Source organism: Prorops nasuta, unplaced genomic scaffold (genome assembly GCF_024137725.1).
Source record: "Prorops nasuta isolate Cenicafe-Biocafe unplaced genomic scaffold, Cenicafe_Pnas_1.2 PNAS00009, whole genome shotgun sequence".
Classification (NCBI taxonomy): Eukaryota; Metazoa; Arthropoda; class Insecta; order Hymenoptera; family Bethylidae; genus Prorops; species Prorops nasuta.
Genome location: NW_027116806.1, coordinates 9,095,844 through 9,102,191, shown reverse-complemented (window position 1 = coordinate 9,102,191; position 6,348 = coordinate 9,095,844).

Genomic DNA, 6,348 nt, shown 5'->3' with positions numbered 1-6,348 from the left:
TATAGTATATATAGATCCCTTTGATCCGTGTTTACAGTCAGTTGGACTAAGTCGTAGTAGAATTTCCTAGTGGTTACTGTCGATCTGTGTCAGAAACATCAAAGTAAATTGCCATTTAGCGGGCTCCCAACCGAATCAAAAGAGTATGCGCTTGACAATTAATAGCGGACTAATGAAAATCATAGACCATGACGTTTAATTATTGGACATATTTTGACAACTTATACGTATGCGCGTTATAATTACACAAGTTGAACCTACAGAACGGTTAATCGAAAACCGATCGGAGAGTCGTCCGCGTTATTTGCAAAGGAAAACTTTAAAGGGTTACAGGTCCTCCGCGCGGATAAAGTGGGCAGTTGGGTAAAAAGATATTCGAAAGAAGGAGCTTTTCACAGTTTCCATCGTTATCGCGGAAAGATACGCAAAAGAGAAAGCACGAAGATATTTAAACGTACTGCACTTTCTCGCTCGTGAAGAAAATATTTGCAGACCTCAAGTGTGTAAGCGAATGGGACTCGAAACGCTTTGAGGGTGTAAGATAGCGAAAAGTGGCTGGGTGTCGTTATACATATCAATCGCAGAAGCGTGCTATACATATACCATATATATATATATATATATATATATATATATGTCATGCAGCGTAGGATGAGAAACGCCAGGGAGTTGGACGTACTCGTGTACCGTGCGTATAAACTATATATATATGTATGTATATATAGTTACGAAGTGGCACGTATAATTTCGGTAATAAGGACAGGTTTGATAGACAGAAAGATAGACAGATATGAACTAGTAAGGGATGAGCTTGCGGGAGAAAGTGGCACGAGACGTGATGTGAACGCGACTGACGCTGAAGAGAGATGGAAAGAGCGAGAGAGAGAGAGAGAGAGAGAGGGCATGGATTAAGCTGGAATGACCTCGGGGTAGGAAAGAAAGGGAGGGAGAGATAAGACGCACAGGAGGAAAGATTTTCAGGCCGATCGTGACGCAAGGAAAAACAAATAGGAGCAGCCGGTGGAAAGTCCCTTTTAAAGTGAGTTTGCTCCGGAGGAAAAAAAAAGCTCGCTGCTTTTTCCTTCGAGCAGCAGCCCCTCCCCTGTGAGATGCCTCGCTTTCCAAGACGTTGATTGGACGTTGACAAACGACGCCCGGGCGCCAACGTTGCCGATAAAACAGGCGTTATCGATCCGCTGTCCCGATACTCGCAAAAAAGCACGCTCCTTTTCGGTGCTGCCACCCCCCTCCCCCCTCCTCCTTCTCCTCCTCCACTACTCCATTCCCTAGCTCCTCCAGAGAAGACCAGCCGCGCGCGACTTCATGAATCCTGCTCGCTATCTTACACGCGAACGATCGATCGCCGATCGAAATCTCTGTCAAACGGATGATCCGTTCGCAGCGGACTGCTCGTGATTTACGATCAACTTCCCCCTTCCTCCCTCTTTCTCGATATATTCCCCTCTCGAATATACCACGCTATACAGGACGACCCGACAATTGCTAACGGCATACCTTACCTTTTTACGCCCCGTCGTTTGCCAAAAATTTAGATCCTCGTGCGGAAAACAAGGATCGAGCTGTCGCGAATGAATCGATGATGCATTGATCGATAGAGCGTGCGATTCATTTTTTATTTTTTTTTTCTTCTTGAATTTGTACAGAGAAAAATATTTTTGTATTATTGGTTAATTAAGTAATATGTATAATAAAATTGCCAGTTTGCGAGTTCGATAAAAATCAAACTTGTACAATTACAGCATACTTTATTGAGTCTTTGTACAAAAAACGTCCCTCGCACGCCTCTTTCGTCGTAAAACGTGGCTGCTCGGGCGTTCCCATCAGTCCCACAGGTACCTGAAAAAACCCAAAGGCATTCGTATAATTTGCTATTTTTATTTGTGTACGATAAATACTTATTTGGATCGATTAAATTGTAATCGGAGTTGTAAATATACTTTTTTTTTGAGAATAAGAATTTGTTCACCCAAAGTGCGTTCTATGGAGAATTATTAACCTTGTATATACGAACCTTTTCACTCGTTTGCCAAAAATTGGAATCTCTCAACGTTGCAAAGAGAGATTATCGCTCTTGCAAATGAGTCAATAATGCTCTGGCCGATAGAGCACATGGAGCTTTGCATTGGATTAAAAGAAAATACACCCTCGCCTCTTTTCGGAGAATGGTCATATTGCAAAGATTTAATAAATTCGATACGTAATCGAATTTTCGGCGTGTGGAAATATTGCTTTGCACCTTTTCAATGGATTTATCTGTTTTGCCTTTGGTTCTCCGCGTATATAAAGCTGATAGAAACGAGGAAAGAATGCTATAGAAATCTCGTGCATTCCAACCGAGAATATTCATGCGCATTTTTTTCCCGTAATAAAGTTCCACGGTGACACGATTTTCACTTGAATTGTGTAAGCGCGGTTGCGCGAATATTATACGCAGTATGATGGCGTGGAAGAGCGGTGGAAAGAGATGAGAGTTTGTGTGTGTGTGTGTGTAGGGGGGGGGGGGAGAGAAGGATAAACACGCGTGCTTAACTAGCGCGTGTTGATAGCGCTGTGCGTTGCAGATACACCGGATGTTGTTCTCGCACACGTCCTGCTCGCTGTAGGTATTCACCGTCATCCAATCTCAGCCTCACCTACCGCACTACGTAATTAATTGAAAAGCCTTGAATTCGCCCAGCGCCAATTCGCGCACGTATCCTCCTGCACAACCTTCGCGCAGCTCTACCATGTACATACCGCATTGTACCATGTAGTATATGATCGTCACTCTTGTATGACGTGACGCTGTATAACTCTTCCACTAAACAAATATCCATTACTGTAATACAATTATAATTGCATTCAATTTTCTCGAAACTCCACTCTTACGTATATCTTATTTGCCTTGATAATAAAATTCCAATATATATGTATTGCGATAAAAGCTACTTTTAAAAATTATACTTTCGCGCGAACCGTTATGAGAATATTTGCCTTGCAATTTTTAATAGCTATACGAACAAAAGAAAATTATCGTTTTGAGAAAACCACTTGCTGCTTTTTTAAATGCTTCTTTATGGGATTTTTCATTTTTATTTTAATTAAGTACGATGTTTGCCATTACTTCAAAGGAGACGAGAAAATTGGTATTCGCGCTCTCTCTCTCTCTCTCTCTCTCTCTCACTTTCTTCGGTCTACATTTGGAGGATATACAGAGTATAACAGTGTGTCAAGTGCGAAGTGATTAACGCAAAAAGATGGTACATCCTTTTAAATTGCTACCGGATAATCCAGAAATGATACGAAGCTTGCTGAAAATCTGTTTGGAGTATAAAAGGATTTTAACGTAGAAAATTGTATGCTTGCATGAATAGCTGTTAAACGAAGTGTTAATTGCGTTTCAAAGTCTAATAAGCGACTTACTTTGTGTTTCAGGTATGTTCACGCTTAGATGTGGAGAGCTGGCATCGTTATCTAAATCGAATTGAGAGGTTTGTTTATAATCATATCGATAGTGTTCGGCATGGTTTCGCACTAATTGCTCGCAGGGAATCGATTGTCGAGTGAGATCTCTTTGCACAGCCGTGTATAGCATAACAAAGACTTCAAATGGTACCGCTCAGCGTCTAGATACCACTGATTGTTCGACGATCGCAGGGCTTTGAATTTCTGTCACCTCTCTTTCTCTCTCTCTCTCTCCCATATAGCTATATAGTGCCCTCTTTACACTATTGGAAATTTACCTTCGATCACACAGATTTTATATAAAATAGCGGGCAATATCTTTCCGGTAAATGCGCGTGTACCATTTACCATCCAAATGAAACTGTGAAAAAGCCCGCAACCGTGTGCACGACGTTTATAATTAATAAATCTGATGTTTAATCCTTTATACAGTCAACAGTCGTATATATATAGGCAATATTTACAGAAGGATCGATTATTTTGCGAGAGCTCTTTACACTTTTCAATGAATTTTCTTATCCTTGATTTTCTTTCAACTTAATTATATTCTTCGACCTTCCATCGACGAATGAGAATAGTTGGACAAATATTTTGCTGAAACTCGTGGTATAATAATGCTAATCTGGCGTTTGTAAAGTTTACGAGAATAGATGGGAAAATATATTGATAATGCATCGAGCCGAGGTCTACGCGTAATGCTAATTTATTAATGAGTTTTCTCATTAAGGGGAAAAAGGAGAATGTCAACAAAGGGAAGTTTGCGCAACGAACAAAGTGTGACGTGACATTACGTATAAACTTTTTCACCAACTTCTTTGTCATTTCAAACGTAAATTAGTTCCTCGGCAGGGCAATTAGCATCGCTGGTCAAACTCCTCCCACTCGCATGAATTTTTCCCATTTTAATTCCAGGACACGAAATTTGGATCGATAAACGCGGTGGATTCTACATATTCCACGTATATATATATAGCAAAGTGTGTCTGCTATGAAAAATATTGCGCGTTCTGAAAAGCTACGTTGCGATGGCTCACGCACGAGTGCTCCCATCGCTATTCACCTGATCGAGTGGATTTATTTCAATCAAATTTACGCGTCGGCATGTCTCGGCCTGGCGTGCCCGATATTAAATCAACGAGAAATTAATTACGGCCGAATTAATCTCGTTACTTAGGGGTTTTAATGGATTTCGCAAAAAAGGGAAAAGGTTGAAAAAGAAAAGGCTATATATATATATATATATATATATATATATAGACGTGTGGTAGAGAGAAAGGGCGGATGAGAATCGAGGGCCGATTGGATCCGCTTGATCCTTGGCCAAATTCGTTCTTAAAACTGTCCTTTACGTTTGACAGGGTGTTGGGAGGGGGAGAGGGTGGCATGCAGAGCGGGGCCAATGAATAACGAGAGCCGGATATGATTGTTTTCCATGGAATTACGGGCCGTAACTCGCCATTATGCGCAATTCGGCAAATGGAAGTGCGGCGTGGAAAAAGAGTGCAAGTAGTAATATCGCGATGTAGTCAGACGGGACAGTATCGGAGCGCGGCGACTGACAACCGCGTGTGTATATATATATATATGTATATATATATACATATATATGTAGGTGCGAGAAGCGGAAAATTCAGTAGCATCCGGGATTTGGCATAGCTCGTTAGCATGATCGGAGAGGGACGGGATGGAATCCATTAAATTTACGAGGGCATTGTATGGGGAAAAGTTGGCGCTTCTGCGCATAGCAACGGGTCCGCGTTTAAAAGACCGGACGATAGTGGAAACAACTCTGTATAACGTACGTAGCTGCTACAGTCGACGTTAAATATGGCCACGGCGTATCGCCTTCTCGCTATTTGCGCTCGGGAAAAACGGTAGGAGAGGATTAGCCCCGTGACTCGTCTAATCGGATTATTCGAATAACCTACGTGCCTGCTAAATTTACCATTCAGCGCTACTCCATGCACCCCTGTGCGTTTCATGCTCGCTTACACGCTTCCCTGCCCTCTACTACTACTACCTGCCTGACTGCTCGTCTGCTTATTTCCCTGCCTGCCCTACGTCTGCTTTCTGCCTGTATGCCTGCTCAACAATCACCCCCTTTCCCTCACTCTTTCCCCCTCCACCTTCCACTCTTGCTTGCTTTCACTCAATTTTATTCTCCAAGTATACTCGAGATAGAGTGCTTTCATTTTATATATAATATCATTTAATTTAATTTTTTAATTAAAAAATTAGTTATATATGCATTATTCTTATTTCGATTCTTCGTATACCGACTCTTAATTCGATTAACCCTAATTTTTCCCATTACTGCATACCCACCGTCCCCATTCAAACGGCTTTGCAATTCTGTGACGTTAGTCAAACCCTTCGAGTACCCTGTGCCAAAAGTGTTGCAAAGTTTTTTGTTACATAACTCTTGATTAAATCGAAAGGGGACTCGTTAATTTTCAAGTATTCCACGTATTTTAACGCGCAGCTTTGCTGCACGAATGAAAGTTTGGCGAGAGTGAGAGAGAAAGGCTATATACAAGTATAGCTATATATATATATATGTATGCGAATGAAGTGGACAAAATGCAACAAGCAGTGTTTTCATAATACACCGAAAGCATCGCGCTCTTCTTCTCTTTTGGAAATTTCATCCAATTATTACAAAGCGCAATCTGTCTTTTGCCTTTAGAGGGAAAGTATATAGCATAATGGAATGAGGGTTTCTGCTGGCGAGGTCCACTTTAAGCTTTGCACTCGGAGTTATCCACTAAAAACGATCTTACGTTGCACGCCGTGTCCCCTTGCTACCTCGACCGCGGTTTTCCTGTCCTTTTCTAATTCACTCACTGTCGTTCGTTATCTCGCTATTCCAGAGACCCGCATATC